The 21,999-nt window shown below is 34.0% G+C and overlaps 1 long non-coding RNA gene across 1 annotated transcript; it reads left to right on the top strand.

Moving 5' to 3' along the window:
* Positions 1 to 9,553: 9,553 nt before the first annotated feature.
* Positions 9,554 to 10,348, top strand: LOC144553924 (uncharacterized). The gene is made up of 2 exons (XR_013511469.1): positions 9,554 to 9,661; positions 10,179 to 10,348. It is a non-coding gene; the product is annotated as an uncharacterized LOC144553924 (long non-coding RNA).
* Positions 10,349 to 21,999: the final 11,651 nt, after the last annotated feature.

Below are 21,999 nucleotides of genomic sequence, written 5' to 3'. Positions count from 1 at the left end.
CGGCCCGGTCCCGTCCGATTCCGAGTTGACTCGGAATCGGCCGATTTTCGGAACCATGCTTTTAAACAGATTGAACCCTTTGTGATTAGTGCCAAAGCATCAAGTTGGTGCTTCTTCATCAGATCTCGTATAGACTCATTCCCTATTATCAAGTTTGAAATTTGGTCATGCGAAGTATGAATTTCACCCAAGGGTTCATAACCGGATTTATTGAATTGATGTTCATCCTGAAGGGAGTGATGTTTTAATGAAATGAAATTGAGGCTTAATCTAAATAATTATATGTTTGCTCATTGTCCCTCAACTTAGACTGGTTCAGTTTGCACATTTAATTGCAAAGAAAACACAACATCTACAATTATATTGTCAGTTCTTTTAATTGCAATGAAATTTCACAATGTTCATCAATATATTCTTGATTATTGAATTTTCTAACGTAAACTTATGCAATGTCAATGCTCTGAAGCATGCAGAGAAGGTGAAAACATGAAAACATGCATCTATGAACATATGAATTTTATTTTCCAGATTGAGACTAATTTACTTTATTCTAGTAATCTGTAAGCCCAAAAATTATGCAAAAATTACGATTAGATGTATTTCCATTATTCTAGTAATCTCATTTGACTTATCAGGGGACTTGAGGTATTGGATATACTTGGATGCTTTGAGTGCCTCATCAGAAGAAAGATGGCACGATTGGACGAGGTATTGTACAGCAAAGTACTGGGGATTTGGTAGTGCTGTGCATGTACATTGAGTGGTTCGAATCTTATGGAGGGGAAGAGATGGAAGGAGGCTATGAAGATAAATATGAATTCTCCCCACAAACATTTTCATGTCTGAGCTTGGTGGCTGTGGATCGGAGCTGTTAGAGAGAAAATTAAAAAGGAGCGGATAACATTTCTGAGGAAAAGCTTCAAGACCAAATTCTAACATTTAATTTCTCTCATAATGGGCTTTGGGCCTTTTCAGGCCAATAACATGTAATTATTCGGTTCCCCACATTGCTACCTTAACTGAATATCACAATTTCTTGATCTGTCGTTTGGACTTGAACTGAAGAATTTCAAATATATTGAAAGGTTTAAATGAATTGATAGATAATGGTCTTCTATTTACTCCTGAAATATAAAAAACAAGAATGCATAACAAAGATCTGAACAAAAACATCCCATAGAAACTTTTAACTTTAAAATTTCATCAGTTTGAGTGGAGGAGATTACTCATCGACAAAAGACTACAGGTGAACAACATTTTGCCTAAGCATGCATATAGCTTGCAATCAGCATATTGGGCTTACTTGTTTGACCGTGACTACAGTGATCTTATGAGAGAAACTAACTATAACAGAATTTAGTTAAAACAAAATTCTGTTATTAGTTAGATAATTAGTTACAACTGAGTTTGTTTAGTCTTATTGTTAGCTGGTAGTTAGACTAATGATGGTAGTTATAGACCAAGAGGCTATATATTGTCGTGTAAAACCATTTTGTAAAATTGCAATCAATGAAATAAGAAAAAGAGATTCAAAAGCATTTCTCCTATCTTTCTTTATATTCTGTCTCTGTTTTCATGGTATCAGAGCCACAATGGCTGACACCACTACTATTCCGCAACCAATCAACCAAAACGATTCTATTATCTCTCTAAACCTCCCAATTGCCACCAAATTATCTCATACAAACTTCCTAACCTGGAAATCTCAAATCTTGCCAGTGATCAAAGGGTATAACCTCGGGAGATACATCGATTCCACTTCTATAACACCTGGCAATGCCGATTTCTCTGAGAGACAGGACCAGCTTATTTTGGCATGGATACGATCCTCCTTGACTGAGCCGATTCAGGCACAGGTGGTATCTTGCGAGACAACGGCGGATCTTTGGTCAAACCTCACTCAAATCTTCTCTGCTACATCTCGAGCCCGTCTGACAGACCTCCGCCGACAGCTCCAAACTACTACCAAAGGGACTTCCACCTGTTCCGAATACCTTCAGCGAATGCGGCAAATTTCCGACGAGCTGGCCTTCATCGGATCGCCATTAACCGACGATGACCTTGTCTCCTCCGTTCTGAATGGTCTAGGTGCAGAATACAATCCATTTGTGATAGCTGTCACCACCGCAAGCCGCCACTCGCCATTATCCTTCTCAGATTTGCACGGATTGCTCCTCTCCCACGAGCATCTCTTGCAAGGTCAGTCTAGTGGATCTTCTTTGCCATCTATCGAGTCTCCTGCTGCCCTTGCAACCCGATCTGGCTATTCGGGTCCGCCTAAAACTCACTTCCGCCCATCCGATAACCCGCCTACCCATTACCCGAATTATCAGCAGCAATTCAGATCTAATTTCCAAAGCAGGCCGAACTCTTCTGGGCCGCAGCAAGCCAGAAACAGTGGAGGATTTAATGGTGGTTACTTTTCTGGGCCGAGGCCTACAGCTGCTGGATCTTCTTCATTCTCTGGGCCGAAACCAGCAAAGCCTCAATGCCAGATTTGTTTGAAGATAGGCCATACCGCCAAGATCTGTTATTTCAGATTTTCTGAAGACAGAGAGACACCCCAGCCAGCACAGCCACCATCCACTTTTCATGCTTACCTGGCACAGCCGACCGAGGGTTATGATGAGACCTCCGAATGGATTTTAGACTCGGGAGCCACCAACCATGTCACGAGTGACCTCAACAACTTCTCCTCTTTCTATGCTTATGAGGGCACCGACAATCTCCAAATTGGTAATGGTAAAGGACTCCCCATTTCAAACATCGGTTTTGCTTCTTTTCAAGTCTCTAATCACAAAATTCACCTACACAATATTTTGCATGTCCCAAATTTTTCTAAAAATCTTATTAGCCTCTCTCAATTGCTTCTTGATAATCCTCATTTGATTGTTGAATTCACATCTTTACATTGTGTTTTCAAGGACCGCCACATGAGGACTACACCACTCCAAGTGACTTGTGCTAATGGTCTTTTCTCCATCCCTTTGAAGCAATTTTCTTCTTCTCCACAAGCTTTTATTGGCATTCGTGCTTCGGCCGATCAATGGCATGCTAGATTGGGACATCCCTCCACTTCAACTACATTGCATTTACTTAGCTCAAAAAATTTGCCTTGTAGTTCCAATAAATTGTCTCCATGTAATAATTGTCATATGGCTAAATCTCATCATTTACCTTTTCTTTCTTCTACTTCTTCTACTAATTCTCCATTAGAACTTGTTCATTCCGATGTTTGGGGACCCTCTCCTATTACTTCTTTTCATGGATATCGGTACTATGTGACATTTATAGATGATTTTTCCCGATTTACTTGGGTTTATTTCATGAAAAATAAGAGTGAAGTTTCTCATATTTTCTCTTGTTTTAAAGCACAAATTGAGAATTTTTTAGGCACTACCATAAAAATTTTGCGCACGGATGGCGGGACGGAGTATAAACCGATTCAATCTCGTTTCCCACAAATCATCCACCAAACTTCATGCCCATACACGCCACAAAAAAATGGTGTCGCGGAGCGCAAACACCGTCACATAATCGAGCTATCCCTTGCCTCCATGTCTCATGCCTCGATTCCAAGTGCCTATTGGGACGAAATATTCTCAAGCGTGGTCTTTCTCATCAACCGACTTCCAAACCACGCTTCTCAAATCCCATTTACCACGCTTTTCAACAAGGATCCCGATTACACCTCACTTCGGGTCTTGGGTTGCCTATGCTTCCCTTACACCCGACCATATAATGAACATAAACTCCAACTTCGCGCCTTACCTTGTGTCTTTTTAGGATATGCTTCATCCCAAAAAGGTTTCCGTTGCTTGCATATTCCTACCAATAAAATTTATATTTCTCGGAACGTTCAATTCATTGAAACAATTTTTCCATTTACCACCCAAGCTGATGCTCCTCTACCTTCACATTCTTTTGCCGAAAATTCTTGGCTTAGCATCATTTCGGCTGCAGGATCCTCTCATACTAATTTAGTTCATACATCAGCCCAAACCAACATTTCCCAGACCCAACCCGAAATTCCCCTTGCTGATGCTCCTTCCCAGCAGGCCGAAAGCAACCTGACAGCCCACAATTCCCTCCCAGACAGCCCTTCCACCCATCCACCCGAGCCCACTGTTTTTTCTACACCCACGGTTCCAGTGCAGTTAACTTCCACCACTATTCAACCTCCTGAACCAGTTCCTAATTCTTCTACTCATCCTATGATTACTCGCACACGTGATCAAACCTGCAAACCTCGCACCTATCCTAACCATGTTGCTTTTACGGTATCGGTTGAATCTGAACCAACATCTTTTTCTCAAGCCAAAATCGAACCTTGTTGGCAAAAAGCAATGCAGGCCGAGATTGATGCTCTTTCCAAAAACCACACTTGGACTCTCGTGCCTCCTCCTTCCAATCAAAAGGTTATCGGTTGCAAGTGGGTTTACAAAGTGAAGCGCAAAGCCGATGGATCGATCGAACGGCATAAGGCACGATTAGTTGCAAAAGGGTTCCATCAAGCCGAAGGCATCGATTATTTCGAGACGTTTAGTCCCGTGGTTAGGCCTACCACCATTCGTCTCATGCTTTCGATTGCCATTACTTCTAATTGGTCTATCCGACAATTAGACGTCCAAAATGCATTTTTGCACGGAGATCTCCAAGAACAAGTTTATATGACTCAACCACCCGGTTTTATTGATCCTCAAAAACCCGACCATGTTTGCCTTCTTTCTAAAGCACTCTACGGTCTAAAACAATCCTCTCGTGCTTGGTTTCAAAAATTAAAAATGGTGCTTCTCAAATACGGTTTCCAAGGCTCTCAACACGATCCCTCCCTTTTCATCTCATATTCTCAAGGCCACATCTCTATTATTCTTGTATATGTCGATGACATCATCATCACCGGCAACAATGATGAATATTTGAAATCATGCATTTCCCTCCTCTCAACCGAATTTGCTCTCAAAGATTTGGGTGACTTACATTTCTTCTTAGGCATTGAAGTCAACCGCTCATCCCAAGGAATGAACCTATCTCAAACAAAATATCTCAAAGACCTCCTTACTCGGACTAAAATGCAACACTCCAAACCAGCTTCTTCTCCCATGGCCACAAATTCCACCTTGTCTATTCATGACAAACCGAGTTTTGAGGATCCACATCTATACCGTAGTGTTGTTGGCGCACTACAATATGCTACACTTACCCGACCCGATATTTCTTTTGCCGTAAATAAAGTTTCCCAATTCATGCAACAACCTTCTATTTCTCATTGGGTGGCTGTTAAACGAATACTACGTTATCTTCTTGGTACACTTCACCATGGGCTATTCCTTTCCTCTACCTCTTCTCTCTCCTTACACGCCTATTGTGACGCCGATTGGGCGGGTTCTATAGATGACCGGCGTTCCACTTCGGGATTTTGCATTTTCTTATAGGCCGCAACCTCATCTCATGGAGTGCTAAGAAACAAGCCACTGTCTCTCGTTCTAGCACAAAGGCCGAATATCGTAGCCTAGCTATTGCTTGTGCCGAATTACTTTGGCTACGCTATCTTCTTCACGAGTTGCACCTCCCTCCTTCTATCCCTACCACCTTCTATCCCTACCACCTTATGGTGTGACAAAGCATGTAGAGATCGACTATCATTTCGTGCGTGAAAGGATTGCTTCTGAAGAACTTTCTGTGCGTTTTATCTGTTCTGCCGACCAACTAGCTGACCTCATGACAAAGCCACTTTCTTCTTCACGCTTCGCTGCACTTCGATACAAGCTCACAGTGGTTCCACTCACTTCCGCTTGAGGGGGGGCTATGAGAGAAACTAACTATAACAGAATTTAGTTAAAACAAAATTCTGTTATTAGTTAGATAATTAGTTACAGCTGAGTTTGTTTAGTCTTATTGTTAGCTGGTAGTTAGACTAATGATGGTAGTTATAGACCAAGAGGCTATATATAGTCGTGTAAAACCATTTTGTAAAATTGCAATCAATGAAATAAGAAAAAGAGATTCAAAAGCATTTCTCCTATCTTTCTTTATATTCTGTCTCTGTTTTCAGATCTGCATTTAGAAAACTTTAATGGTTCTGCAATATTTATGAATTTCTTGAAATTTTAGTGGAATTTTGTTGGTCCAGTAAAAGAATGAAGAATTGATGGACTGAGTAAAGAGATATAAAGTCCCAAAATACATGTTTCTATCTTACATATCTTCCAGTTAGTTACACAATTACACAAAGATTAGTATGAATTAAGAAAGAAAATTAAAAAAAAAAATCAATTGAAGCTCAGTAGAAAGACTCATCTCCCTTCTTTTTTTCTTGGTTTCCATTTCATACATCTCCAGTCTCTCCTGAGCTCAACAGGAAGCACTGGTCTTGCTAGCGATTGGACCCCACGAGTAGTTATACTGTGTAATTGTTGTAAACTGAGATGCAAGTCTGACAAGATTGACCTGGCAAGTGGCAACTCAGTTCTGTTCCCCTTTGCAGAAAAATAAGTAAAGAACCTCAGTTTTGTTTCATGTTGCCAGAAAAAAATGAAACTTAGTTCAGTTCCCCGCACATTGCAGAACAACACAAGCACAATTCCATAACCCCAAATTACTCATCATGGAGTTACATAAAGTTGAGGCAGTTTTGATAAACTTAAAAAATAAAGCATAAATTTGGATTTTAATATTATAAACATTTTTATATTATCCAAATATCAATTGTATAAAATTTAATGAAATTGATACATGTTTGTTGTAGATCAAGTGACTTAAATTTCAATAATTTGAAATTAATAATCCTTGATATATCAACAAATAATATATGTAAAATTTGATAGTTAGACGATTTATATGTTCAACAACATATATATTTATAAACTATTTTTCAACTTTATATTTATTTAGTTTTTTTAATCTAATATTAAATTTGTGAAAATAATAATTTTCAAATATTCCCTCCATTGAGTAAATTAAAAAATATTTAAACATTGATTTATGCAAATATTTCGGTAGCACCACGTTCCATCTGCTCTTTTCTTTCGACAAATTCATGCGTCTCCTATTTTCTTTTTGATTTGTTTGATAGATTCATTTATTATCCGAAATTAATATTTTTAAGACATGCAATTTTAACAGTTATCCTTGAGACATGTACAAACATAGGAGCAAAATTAGAGTGTGATGTACTCACAAAGAGGGGTTGGTGAGCGCACCTCCAAAATACTATCGGATTGACTTTGAACTACAAATCTAAACTGTTGAAATCCAAATACTTCATTAGTGATGCATATATATGTAAATTTTTTAAAATTTTGAATTTATTTAGCACATGGTCAAGCGGTCAAAACAATTAACATTTTATAAGTTATTTTTTTAATTGTTTTATGTATTAATTTTTCATTATTTTTTTTAACGCATGACCATGTACTAAATGAATTCAAAATTTTAAAAAATTTACATATATATGTATCACTAATGAAGTACTTGGATTTCAACAGTTTAGATTTGTAGTTCAAAGTTAATCCGATAGTCTTTTGAAAGTGTACTCATCAACCTTTTTTAATGGTGAGCACATCACACCCTAATTTTGCTCGAAACATATATAGTGGTGTTAGGAATTAGGTAGGTAGACACGTTGAACACCAGCTCTAAACATGTACATGCAATCACTTTCTTAGGTAGTTGTGTTAGGAATAAGCTTATAGCTAGATTTAATCCTGAACACAGAAAGTATGAAAGTTATGAAAGTATGAATATTAAAAAGTACTTGAGATTGAACATAAAAAGGATAAACATAAAAAGTGATTGCATGTACAGGATTAAATTGTTATCCTGAACACGGCAACTTGTACAAGGATAAACATAAAAAGTATTCAGTCTAATTGTCAGCTAGTTAGCGCAAGGATAAACACAGAAATACTTGTCACGTTTTAATCACATGAACTGTGGTTTCAAAGCTGCAATAATTGTGCATAAAAGATGCCGTGTGTGTCGTGTGCTGCTTACTTGTCTGCTTATTACAATCAATATAAAAATGCGCACGAGTTACAACAAAGATGAAAGCAGAAAACTCATGCCAAATATTAACTTGTGATTGTGCACAAAAGATGCCGTGTGTGTCGCGTGGTGCTTGTCTGCTTATTACAGCCGATATAAATAATTTTACTCGTAATCTTCCCAAACTTCACTAAATATCATACCCGGCATTAACAAGCCTGTATTCCATTTCCGGGTCGCTTGCATTGAAGCCGCTATATTCAATCTAATTTTTATAAACTTTAGTAAAGACACCGGTATTATAATTAGTTTGGATATATATGCAATATGTTTATATTACTATATCAGATTGTCACATTCACTCGATTATTTATATTATCAAGTTTGAATATTTTATATTGATTTAATTAGATTCAACCTAATTCTGAAATTAAGATGATAAGGTAGGAAGAATCTTCAATTACAAATTAAATATTTTGTTATCATACTCCTAAGGTTTACAAACTATTAAGTGACATAAACGATGGTCAGAAGTTTTGTCTGTTCACAGAATGGACCAGTGTTTTAAAATGCGGTTTGTTCATGCATGCGGAAGGCCACTGCATACCGTATATGCGGATTTTAAAATAAAAATTCACACACACACACAGAGATATATATATATATATTTATATATTTGAATTTATTTTCACATAATTAATGACATAATCAACAATAATTTTTTGACTTTTTTAATATAAATTTTAATTAAAATACAATCAAATTATCAAAACCGCATGGAAGAACGGCATGGCCGCATATTCGGACCGCATGGCCGCATTTTAATCCGCATGACCACATATTCAGACCGCATATGCGGCCTCATGGTCAAAACCACATGGGTATTTTGAGCACTGCTGCTGACCGCATACGCATATCCGGCCGCATATGCGGCCCATGTGGCCGCATTTTAAAACACTGAATGGACAATCAATGGGTCCCATCCAACCTCTTTTTGATAGGTTTTTCCTTTGTCATAACTTTTTTTTTTTTCTTACCGGCCATGAGAAACTTTAACTTTTAAAGGAATCTGAGCTTGCCAAATAATATCACAAAGCTTAATAGGGAGGTTAAAAAAAAATGCACTCTATGTTTTGAGGATTTTAAACATGGATGATGAATTAAAACACAATTTAAGACCGATTTGTAATTTCAAAAGGATTCGAAATTAAACTGATTCGAACCGGCTAGACTATCCTCCAGTAATACAATTGATACCTCTATATATAGTTGAAAAACACTGCTATACCCAATAAACATGTCGGACTCGACCTAAACCCAATCCAAATATGACCCAAAATCCGAGAATTCGAACCAAAAGGGATGATCCAAAATATAACACATGCATCAATTACCCAATATAATTCACATCCAAAATATAACACATGCATCAATTACCTTTTCTGCATGTGATATAAAAAGGACAAAAATAAATGATGCAAGCAATAACTACAGTAATAAATCAATCAATCAAAAGCGCACCCATTTAGTCCTATAAATACACAGACTATCTTCATTGGATAACCACCAAGAGAGAAAAAGAAAGAGAATCAGAAAATGGCTTCAAAATATATAATTCTTACTCTGGCCATTGCCACACTCGCCCTGCTCATCCAATCTTCCGTATTGGTGACTGGTATTACATGTCTATCTCACTTCATTTAAAAGTTTTTTTTTTTTTTTTTTTTGAAGAAAGTTTATATATGATGTACTGCCTTTGGTAAAAAACGAAAAAAAGAAAAAAAAATTCAAAGTGGAAATTATAGTTTGACACTAACATTGTCCCAAATTCAGAGTGTTTTTCAATTTAGAATTTTCAAACCTTATTCTGATGGTAGTATTCTTCTTTAAACCAACTGGCGGCAAATTCAAGGGCATTGTAGCAGTAATATTTGTGTGTATTGGCAAAATTACCTGTCAATATTTATCAGTCTATCAGAAATATATATGTTCTCTAGAAATTACCAACAAAACTTATTTTGATATATTTGTAGCTACCGTATTTACTATTTAGATACATGTCATCTAAGCCATAACTACTGGACCGATCATCAAGGTTCATTTTAGAAGGATTTTTCTTTAAATTAAAATGTTACAGTTTATATAAAAGTGAAATGTTTCTTATTATAACACCATCATTTTCTTTCTGATAGGACAAGATTTACTGTTTACTGAAACTCTAACAAATCCACGCGATTATGCCTCCTTCATTGAAAAACCTCGCAGAAGATTGGTATATACATATGCAGGAGGCGTGCCAATGCTCCCCCCAGCGAAAGATGCTAGAAACAAATATTTTCACATCATTTTAAAACAAGGGGACTGTAGCATCACAGTACAAATCCAGCAAGTCGACCTATACCTTGTTGCTTTTAAAGGGAGCAATGATCAATGGTACGCATTCCAAGATGAAGGGAACAGAGCCCCCCGTAATTCAAAACTGCTCCCTTTCACTGGAAGCTATCCATCAGACACAGCAGTTGCAAGTACCACAGTAGGTAGAGAAAGCCTTAGAAATGCGATATGTGGACTTGCCAAATACCATGAAAATGAAAAACAACAGATCCGCAGCTTGTTGATAAAACTAATGGTAATGTTCCCAGAGGCAATTAGATTCAAAAGAGTAGCAGAGTTTGTGAATCCATGCATGCTCAAATTATGTACAACGGAGCCAGAAATTGGCACCAATATAGTTAAATTGATCCACGAATGGCAAGCAATTTCAAAGGAGATGCGTCGATTTGACAAATTTGGGAAGTTCAAAGGTTTCCCAGATCTGAATATCACAACTGTGGAACAGGTTAAGAGTACGGTAGGTATCCTGCTTTACGAGGAAATACTCAAAGGTGTGTCAGAGGGTGCCCAATACCTGTTCAAGAGGATGACACTTGTTCCTCACTCAAGAGTATCACACTTTTGATCATTGTATGGTTGGCGACTGGTGGAAATATTCAAGCAATAATACATGTTCGGAAGCACAAGATTAAGTTTCCTGAGATTTCCTTAGCTAATTACTACTGTTCCATGTTATCTCATAATAATGTTTGTTTTCATGATATCTCATTTATGTCTTGAAAATCTATGATATAAATAAAACTATTGCGTGCGTTGGTTTCCTTATACAATAAGAAATGCTATTTAATTTGTTTGGCGTCCAAATTATACAAATGAATTGTTCAACTTTTCATTTAAATTGTCCATAATGTTGCCAAAACGAACACAAAGTTTTATTTCCTTGGCAGAAATTAAAATGAATTGAGATCGCCTTAATTTTGTGTTCATTATTCGAAACTTAACTGATAGATTAACTCTTCACGACAGACCCCTCGTAGAATGCAATAATAAAAAAAATAAAGGTAAATTAAAGAGGGATCGTAATATGTCATATGCCCCCACTATATATATCTCTGTCATATACCTAGTTTTTGCGGTTATCGCAGTTTGTTTAAGTGGTAGAGCCACATACAATAAGAGAATACTCGTCTCCTTAATTAGTTCAAACAAATTTTTAAAAAAATCATAAAAAAATATATAGATGATTCGATAAATTTTAAATAATGTCTTTTCCTAATTTTTTTAGTAAAATATACTCCTATTTCAATATATGCATTTCAAACTAATAATCACAAACATTAAAAGTTCAAAATTTATAAGTACATTGACAGATTTTTCTTAATAGTTAAATATTGATTATAATAGTACATTTTTTGAAAAAAATACGACCTGTCAAAAAGTAAAATAGTTTCCTCTATACTTAACAAAAAGGTCATTAAGTTTAGGAAAAAAGAAAACTCAGTTCTTAAATTCATTGAAAATTTTCCAATTAAGTTTCTCTGTCCAAACATTTTGACGCTAGAATATTCAAATTAATTTCGTATAAAATCAAGCAGTCAAAATTAAAATGTTAATAAATTAATTTTAATGCATTCATTTTTTTAACTTTTTGACCACTTGACTCTATGCAAAATTAATTTTAAAGTTAAATTTTTTTACATGTAGACACATCACTCATAAAATAGGCAGGTTTCAACGGTTCAGATTCGCTATTTAAAGCCGATTTGATGGATTTTAGAATTGAGTTCACCAAGAGGCTTTGTGAACTTAAGAACACCCTAGTTCTACTCACGTGTACAGTATATTCTAAAAGGTGGAATTGTCTTTTAATCCACCGACAAAATATATATCATCTCATGAGAATTTCTTATTCATAGAATCAATAAAAAATGAGAGAAGAAAATAAAAAGAGTACAAATTTTCTTGCACCAATAGAGTTCAATATATGTTTTCGATTTAAAAATTTGGATCGGATTCAATTTTTCTCTTCTATGTTGCATTTTGCCTCAGCAACACAAAAGGTTGCACAAAAAACAACATAGAAATTATTCAATTTTATTCAAAGAAAAAAAGGGATGGAGAGCAATGAGTGAGGACCGCAAAAAATTTGGATAGACTTCAGATTTTCTGTGGTCCATGTAAATCTATTAATTAAAATTGAACAAAAGATTTGAATTTGAATCGTTGAATTTGATCCAAACTTTTAGATAAAAAACATTGGATCCCATCTTTCAACCAATCTATAAACTACAATACTGTTTCTACTTCCCTCTCTCGTATATATTTTATTAATTTCTATGGATAAAACTTTCTTCATCTCAACCCCTCAAAAAAAAAATATTCCATTTGCATGCACAAAGATAAATTTAAATTGTCTTCTTAATTAGTATTGTCCTTATATTATAATTCTTCTTTCTTTATACAAATTAACAAAAGTGAAATTATTAATGCGCTAGAGAAACTTGGTGCCCTATAATTAGTAAACATGTCTCATGGTGCCAAAACAAATTATGTTAATGAGCAAAATTTATTTAATGTAAACACCAAGTTAATTACTTGGCGGACAAATTACACAAACTATTTATATATTGTATACCTTTGTTTGGAATACAAATTTTGAGGAAAATTTGCAGTGAATATTGCATGGAATTAATCATTGAAACATGATATATATCTTTCTTTTATTAAACAAATAATACATATAGAATAAAAAAATAAGGAGAATATTTTTTTTTCAGAGACTCACGTGGTAAGAACAGATAGAGATCTAGTGCAAGTGTCATATGATTCCTAAATAAATAATTGATTTGTCATTTTTAAGCGTGATGCACACTTACACTAGATCTCTATCTGTTCTTACCACGTGATGCACACAAATCAAATATTTTAAACACCAAACACGATATATATAACATTTGACAATATATATATAAAATATGTATGAAGACATTTATTCTTTGAACAGAGCCACATGCCAGGACTCAATAGAAGCATGGCACTTCATCCCATTCCCCAAAGGGATTCGTATATGGAATTCACAGTAGTTCCGATCTTTATCGGACTGCAACTTTGATTTGATGGGTATAATGACCATTTGATTTGTATTAAAATTAGTGAGCTCTGCATTAAAATGCGTGCAGGTCAGTATTAATTTTCATGCTTAATTGAGGTAATGTAAATCATATTGTATTAAAGCTAATTGAATCTAAAAATAAGTCTGATCTCCATCGAACTAACTCCTATCTCCCATATATGGACTCACTAAAATACTAAAATACTAGAGCATCCCTCAATTCTTTCATTCAGAAGAAACTTTAGAAGATGAATAGTATAACTATTAATAAAAAGAGGAGGGTTCAAATGCCTCAATTTTTTGTGCATCTATCATGCCTCCATTTTTAAAAACTTTAATAATTCAAAATTTAATACTTAAAAATCAAAATAAAACCATTGGATATGATCTACATCATTTTATCTATGCACATATAAAAAATTATGATATTTAAATTTTATTTTGATTGTCATCAAGAGCTTGTAAAAAACAAACTAATGTGGATGATTTCTAAACGTTGATTTTTGAAACTATTGATTGACATAAAAACAAAATTGAAATGTGATAATTTTTTATAAGCTCATAGAGAAAATAACATAAATCATCTACCCAAATTAAATCTAATCAATCTAATTTTTGTTATAGTTCTGCATGAACTAATTTTCTGCTCGTGTTGAGACTTGAGAAATGAGATGTGGAGCTTTTGTAAGAAATGTTATTTCATTTAGTTTCTTACATTGATGCTTGTTTTGTGCGGTTCATTACTATGTAATCTTCAACAATTAGGGTTTAATTGATGCAAATTTGAGTTGAAGTGATTCTCAGTTGACCTATTGAGGCACTATAAGGTATGATATTAGTGTGGTATTGTTCTGTTCCCACAATATTGTCAATAAAGTCAGATTCATCTATTAGGCCTAAGTAGATTTTATATTAGACTTTATAAAGATGCATTAGACTAATTAAACACTTTATAAATGAATTATCTTTAATTCGTAACACAAAACACCAGAATGTTAATTTATTATCTGATACTCCTGATTAATTATTTTTGCTGAACTAAAGGAAATGATGCAAAGTCAAGGGCATATTTGTCAGTATGGTGTAGTATTACAATGTTGTAATGTATTTAATTTTTTTTTTATATTAATTTTTATGTCCTAAAGCTTTTAGATGTTATTAATTTATTGATCTCTTTATTAAATTGAGTACTGTATTTGAATTGTTGGTACCAATTTATATTATTTGAACTGATGAAGAATGAACAATGAAGAAAGCAATGAGTTGGAAAATGAAACGGGCACTAAAATCAGTTCGTTGTAGTAGAGATAGCAATAATATTTCTTATGTTTGTTATTTATTTAGGATTATACTTCAGAATTTTCTTTTTTTGGTATTTTGGTATTTTGTCAGGTTCTTACCAATATTGTAGGCTCAAGGTCATCTCTATTGTTTTAATTTTCTTGGAACTTCTGTTTTATGTATTGCAGGGTAATAGTAACTAGGACTTGGAGACTCTGAGCATCATATGCATACCAGTAGATGAATGAGCCAAGAAAAAAGATTAAAGATTGCAGGCCTGATGACATCACAGTTGTATGCACTTTTGAAAGGTGTTAGTGATGTACTAATATGGTATGGTACCAATGATAGTTTCACAATTGAAGATGCCGAAGTTATCACCTAAGATAAAAGTTCATTTTGGCAAGGATGGTATCTAACTCAATTGATTTTAGGTACATGAAACAAAAAAAAAAGATGAAAGAAGTGGCAAGAGAAACATGATTAAGTGTCTAATAGTGAAATCACAATGGAGGCTGATTCTTGTTGAATTTTCCGACAATAGTCTTCTTTGAGTTCACATTAGAAAAGCATGATAGCCTCTGAAAATCCTATGTGATATGTATTCCCTACATAGTTGTAAATGAGTAGCTATTTCATTTATCTTTGTTAAACTTATGGGCTTATGGCTTAAATTTGCTTTTGTTAGATAAGCAATTTGCTATTTTTTTTTCTAATTTGTTCCTAATTATTGTACGATTGAGCTTATGTAAGGGATGAAAATTTGGTTTGTACCAGTTTGTTCTGGTACACATGTTTATCATACTTGTTGTCTGCAGTATCAGAATTGAATTTAATGTTTGTAACTAAGAAAAGGTTGGTTTGTACCGGTTTGTATTGGTACACTTTCCTATTATAAAAGCTGATCTGAACTTTTGATTTATTTAATTACTTATATGACTTGTACCGGTGATGTTATGTGCAATTTTGTTGCTCTTTTGTTCTTCATAAATTAGTATGATAACTTCAAAGGGGATGCTAAATGTAGCATACTGCATAATGCTTTTTTATGTTTTAATTAAGCTGGTACCAAGATTCTAAAAAAAGGAGACATTCTGAGCAAGATTCTAAAAAAAGGAGACATTCTGCTATCTGTTTTATGCTATTATGTTTCTACCAAGATCCTAAAAAAAAAAAAAAAAGACATTCTGAGCTGCTTCTGTTTTATGTTTCAATTAAGCTGGAATTAGAAATGAAATTGGATCCTGATAACAATCCCCGCAGATCTATCTCCGCAAAAAACTCTGCACAAACTGCCAAAAATATCATGGGGGGGACCGCTCAATAATTAATACTCCGCAGAAACTGTTAGTATTTAACTTGAAACATCAAAGTATTTATCGTGAATTTGCAAAGTGTTAATCCCTATGCAATGATCTCTATTTAGGAAAGAATAAATCAATCCATTAGTTGTCCCCACACAAAATTTTCTTTTTTTTTTGTATCATCCCCGCATAACTGGGGACCATTAAATAAACAATCCCCTCATAAATACTTGCCATTTATCCCCGCACAAATTTTTCTTTTTTTCTGGATTGTCTCCGCACAACTGGGAACCATTAGATAAACTATCCCCTCACCCAATGATAAATACTTCTCAGACATAAGGATAAATATTTTATGATACATTAATAAATACTTTATGTTACATGGATAAAAACTTATCAGACATAATTGCAACTTTCAGTACAATATCAATGATAAATACTTCTCAGACATAAGGATAAATACTTTATGATACATTGATAAATACTTTATGTTACATGGATAAAAACTTATCAGACATAATTGCAACTTTCAGTACAATATCAATGATAAATACTTCTCAGACATAAGGATAAATACTTTATGATACATTGATAAATACTATATGTTACATGGATAAATACTTATCAAACATAATTGCAACTTTCAGTAAAATATCAATTATAAATATTTCTCAGACATAATGATAAATACTTTATGATACATTGATAAATACTTTATGTTACATGGATAAAAACTTATCAGACATAATTGCAACTTTCAGTACAATATCAATGATAAATACTTCTCAGACATAAGGATAAATACTTTATGATACATTGATAAATACTATATGTTACATGGATAAATACTTATCAAACATAATTGCAACTTTCAGTAAAATATCAATTATAAATATTTCTCAGACATAATGATAAATACTTTATGTTACATAAATAAATATTTTATGTTACATGGATAAATACTTCTTAGACATAATTGCAACTTACAGTAAAACATCTGTGACAACGATAAATACTTCCCATATATACTCGTAAATACTTGTTAGAACAACGATAAATACTTTCTTGAACTTTGTTCTTGAACTTGTCAATAAGTAATGTTTAATCAAATCAAAGTATTATCATGTCAGGGACAATGATAAATACTTCTCAGACATAAGGATAAATATTTGTCAGAACAATGATAAATATTTTCTTGAACATCAATAAACAGATAAATATTTATTAGCGGGAATTGTTATTAAATGATAGTATAATTAATGCGGGAATTGTTATTAGAGGACAATATAATTAATGTGGGGATTGTTAATTAATGCGGGGATTGTTATTAAAGGGCAGTAATTAATGCGGGGATAAATGGAAATTCTTAGAGGAATTAATGCGGGGATAAAAGGTAGTTAAGGGAGTTAATTTGGAGAGAGAGAGTGCAGGGTTAAATGGGGGGACAGGGGTGAGGGGTTCAATATAATTATTCAATGAAATTTTACATTGCTTGATCTCGCCTTTTCTGTTTAATTTTGCAATCCCTCAAATGGGTCGAAGGACAATTGGATAGTCGTACCAGTTGTCAGTACAAGGGTGCCAGAAGGTGGAAAGAGGTTTGGCGAAGAGGCAGGAGGGTCGGCAGAGAGCAGTGCTGGTGGAGCAAGAATTGGTTGGGGAGAGGCAGGAGGTTCGGCGGAGGAGAGGTGACGTCGGCAGGAGGTTCAGCGGACGAATGGTTCTGGCGTGGGAATAGAGAAGAGGCGAGCGAAGGGGACGAAGGGATTTGGACTGGAGAGATCAATTTCAGAATTTCATCTGTTCAAATGAAGGGTAATTTTGGAAATATAAAAATACATTTTTTATACAATACTTTTCAGAATATTTTTAATTCAATATGTATATTAGTTGTATAGATGTGGCAATTTCATAAATTTCTATGTTTTGGGGTGGCAAAAAACTAATTTCAAGTTTTGAGGTGGCAATTTCATAATTTCAATGTTTTGGAGTGACATAAAACTAATTTTCCCTATTTAAAAGCCGAGAAACATAGAGTGCATTTTTTTAAGAAAAATTGCTTATTTGCCACTACAAAATCTTCAAATTGTAAAAATGTCATCTCGAAATTTGAAATTGTAAAAATGCCACTTCAAACTTCATTAATTTGTAATTTTGCCACTGTAAATAATTAATGACTAAAATACCCTCTCTCTTTCTCCTCTTCTTCTTCTCCTGCCTCTTCTTCTCCTACCATGGCAAAAACAAGAAGGTTGTTTCTAAGCAGCCTACGAATATTTTTTTTGTCACTCCAACCAATGACAACTGATTTGCCCTTATCCTCCCTTATCAATATTTGGGTGAATCAGGAGAAAGGATGGGGAAGTGAGTGTGACTGTTGAATTTTTTACCACATATCTTCGTTTTGGTTTAGTGTCTTGTAAATCTTAAAAAGGATGACAAAAAAATATCTAGCTTGTTAGTTGTCACTGTGAGCATTTTGTTTCTTAGTATCTAATCACTATCAGTTACTGGATTACGAAGCAGACGGATGAGTCCAGGTCCAAGGTACCAGGAACCTGGTGATATTTTACAGCCTGACAACTGTTATCCTTATCCCTTATCAAGTAAGGCAGTAACCAGATTCTGATTGATTCCTTGTTCACTCTAGAGATTTGTTGATGTGTTGAAATCTTCAGATACTGTTTACCAAAAAAAACCTAATTGCGATGCTGCAGCAATTAGAAACAGGCTTCTTGTTTTCGCCATGGCAAGAGAAGAAGAGGCATGAGAAGAAGAATGGAGGACATTTTAGTCATTAATTATTTAGAGTGACAAAATTACAAATTTCAAGATGACATTTTTTACAATTTAAAAGTTTGGGAGTGACAAATAACTAATTTTCTCTTTATTTTTAACCTCCCTAATAAGCTTTCTGATATTATTTGATAGCAAAAAGAGGTTGGATGGGACACATATTGATTGTCCATTCTGTGGACAAGACAAAACTTCTGACAATCGTTATGTTACTTAATAGTTTGTAAACCTTAGGAGTATGATAACAAAATATTTTGTTTAGATTTTTTAAGTCCAATGATATATCTACGTATGTTTACCTTATCATCTTAATTTCAGAATTAGGTTGAGTCTAAATCAATATAAAATATTCAAACTTGATAATAAAAATAATCAAGTGAATGTGACAATCTGATATAGTAATATAAACATATTGCATATATCCAAACTAATTATAATACCGGTGTCTTTACTAAAGTTTATAAAAATTAGATGGAATATAGCGGCTTCAATGCAAGCGACCAGGAAATGGAATACAGGCTTGTTAATGCCGGATATGATATTTAGTAAAGTTTGGGAGGATTACGAGTAGAATTATTTACATGTAACTAGGATGTATACAATGAAGGTTTTTGATAATTCCAATACAATTTAGTAAAAATTTGGAGATTCCATTGATGCAAAACATGAAAAATTTGTTATTTGGCACGAGTTTTCTGCCTTCATCTTTGTAGTAACTCGTGCGCATTTTTATATTGACTGTAATAAGCAGACAAGTAAGCACCACACGACACACACGGCATCTTTTGTGCACATTTATTGCAGCTTTAATTTGGAACCACGGATCATGTGATTAAGACGTGACAAGTATATCTGTGTTTATCCTTGCACTAGCTAACAATTAGACTGAATACTTTTTATGTTTATCCTTGCATGTACAAGTTGCCGTGTTTTTAATATTCGTACTTGCATAACTTTCATACTTTTTGTGTTCAGAGTTAAATCTAATTCCTAGCACAACTACCTACGAAAGTGATTGCATATACATGTTTAGAGCTGGTGTTCAGACGTGTCTACCTACCTAATTTCTAAATTACAATTCTACCCCTATTTTCTTATTTTACAAAACTACCCTTCTATTCTATTTTATTCTTCAACACTCCTCCTCAAGTTAGAATTATAAATGTCAATTAATCCTAGCTTGCGTGTTATTTCTTCAAATGCTTTTTGAATTAGTCCCTTAGTGAAGATGCCGGCTAATTGGTCTTGACACTCCACATAAAGAGTTCCAATCTCCTTTGCTTGCACTTTTTCTCTAATTAAATGACAATCAATTTCAATATGTTTTGTCATTTCATGAAATACGACATTTGAAGTAATGTGCCTTGCCGCATTGTTATCGCAAAACATCTTTATTGGCTTATCAATTTTGAAGTTCAACTCCACGTGAGTTCACTCGTAGTGGATGCCATGATATGATATTCCGCTTCCGCACTTGATCATGCCACAACATTTTGCATCTTATTTTTTCATGTGACTAATTTTCTGCCTACAAATGTGCAATAGCCAGTTGTTGATTTTCTATCAAAGCTCCCTGCCCAATCTACATCGAAATAGCCACACATATCATTAAATTTATTGATTTTTATCAATACATAATTTCCAGGTGATTTCTTTAAATATCTCAAAATTCCATCAATTGCATCCAAATGAGGTTTTTTTGGTGCGTGCATGAATTTGCTAATTTGGCTTACCGCAAATGATATATCCGTCCTTGTTACCGTTAGATAAATTAACTTACTTACAAGCCGTTGGAATTGGTTGATATCTTCCAATGGTTCTCCTTCTTTGAAATTCAATTTACAGTTGCCATCAATTGGTGTTGAGGCCGGTTTGAATCCTAATTTCCTGTTTCTTTTAGAAGGGCAATGGTATATTTTCTTTGTGAGATAAATAATCTTTGATAGAATGAACTATTTCAATTCCTAAAAAATATTTAAGTTTACCAAGATCCTTTATTTCAAATTTTACTTTTAAATGTTTTTTAACATTGTCAATTGTTTCATAATTATTTCCGGTAATGATTATGTCATCAACATAAACAAGAACAATGGTTGTATCATTATTTTCATGTTTTGAAAATAATGATGTTTCAGATTGGCTTATTTTAAAACCGAGAAAAATTAAGTATTGAGAGAGTTTTCCATACCACACACTTAGCGATTGTTTAAGTTCTTAAATTGACTTATTTAACCTACAAACAAGGTTAGTATATTTCTCTTTTACATGACCCGGTGGTATAATTATATAAACCTCTTCCTCAAGTGTTCCTTGAAGAAACACATTTTTAACATCCATTTGACATAAGTTCAACCCATTGAAACCAAGATTTTTATAGTATTCATCTTTGCTACCGGAGCAAAGATCTCTTGGTAATCAATACCATATATTTGGATATAACCTTTGGCAACTAGCCGAGGCTTATACCGTTCTATGGATCCATCGCTTTGATATTTTATTTTATAAACTCATTTGCATCCAATGAATTTTTTATTTTTTAGTAATGATTCAATGGTCCATGTAGAAAAATACTCGTGATTAGCACACTAGGAAAAGGAAATGATTGCGACCTATAACAAACCCACAAGGACGTATCTTTTGTATTTTTTTAGAAACTAAAAATTTTATTGCCAAAGAAAATGATTATTTTTTTCTTCCAAGAAATAAATGAAGTGCAATAATGGTAAGGTTCGACCATAAACAACTATTTGGGACCACTCCATTAGTACGGTTTCACAGTTTTTCACTCGTTAACCATACTCATATAATAGTGCGGTCTCAGATAACTTAACTGTCCTTGTGGAATTGTGGAACTGTACTATGGATGTAGCATTCCACTAGCTTTCTTGCAATTAGGAATAATTCATTGATCAAGAGTGATATTATTATATATTTTTTTGTTTAATTGCATGCAATATAATTAACACCTTCATTAATTGTTATAGTTTGTTCGTAAAGATACAAAATATATAGTTTTCGTATAAATATAAGATTTGCAAATACTACTATATATGTAACGTCATGACAAATGATTTTCCGAGCAGAATTGGGCAATTTTTCTTCCGACATAAGTTAACCAGCAGTGAAACAAGAAAAACATTTCAGTTTAATTTTAGTAAGTTGTAATGTATTAGGGTTTGTTTC

This window comes from Carex rostrata, chromosome 5 (assembly GCF_964058835.1).
Source record: "Carex rostrata chromosome 5, lpCarRost1.2, whole genome shotgun sequence".
NCBI lineage: Eukaryota > Viridiplantae > Streptophyta > Magnoliopsida > Poales > Cyperaceae > Carex > Carex rostrata.
Note: the sequence above shows the minus strand (reverse complement) of the source record. Positions and strands in the feature narration are given on the sequence as shown.